The 455-nt window shown below is 27.7% G+C and overlaps 1 protein-coding gene across 1 annotated transcript in view; it reads right to left on the bottom strand.

Annotated features, from left to right (window-relative positions):
- The window catches only part of LOC106873992 (protocadherin Fat 1-like), a 446,823-nt gene that overhangs the window by 156,778 nt on the left and 289,590 nt on the right, over positions 1-455 (bottom strand). The window lies entirely within an intron of this gene.

Raw genomic sequence — 455 nt, 5'->3', positions numbered from 1 at the left:
ATATATATATGTATGTATGTATGTATGTATAGAATATTACTACTCATTCTTAGTTGAACACGATTGTATCAAAAGAAAAAAAAGAAAAAAAAAACAGAACAATCCCGTACATTATCATTTCATCAATGCGTAACATTTCAAAAGTGAATATCTCTCCGACAAGAATAGCTGTACGCATGTTACGGAATATTTCATTTTGGGGTGCTTTTGAGGATATGTAAATTCTGGCCTGTTCTAAGTCCTATTTCTGAAGCAGCACTTAAACGGAGACAGGAAAATATATATAGGAAAACACAAGAAAACAACTATAATTTACTCTATGAACGAAAGAATAAAGATAAAAAGACACCCTCTGTTGAAATTCTATACGAATAAATATACGCAAATATTTTATCTCAGTATTCATATGCTTGTATATATTTGCATATATATATATATATATATATATATATATA

The sequence above is a fragment of the Octopus bimaculoides genome, chromosome 19 (assembly GCF_001194135.2).
Source record: "Octopus bimaculoides isolate UCB-OBI-ISO-001 chromosome 19, ASM119413v2, whole genome shotgun sequence".
In the NCBI taxonomy this organism is placed as follows: Eukaryota; Metazoa; Mollusca; class Cephalopoda; order Octopoda; family Octopodidae; genus Octopus; species Octopus bimaculoides.
Note: the sequence above shows the minus strand (reverse complement) of the source record. Positions and strands in the feature narration are given on the sequence as shown.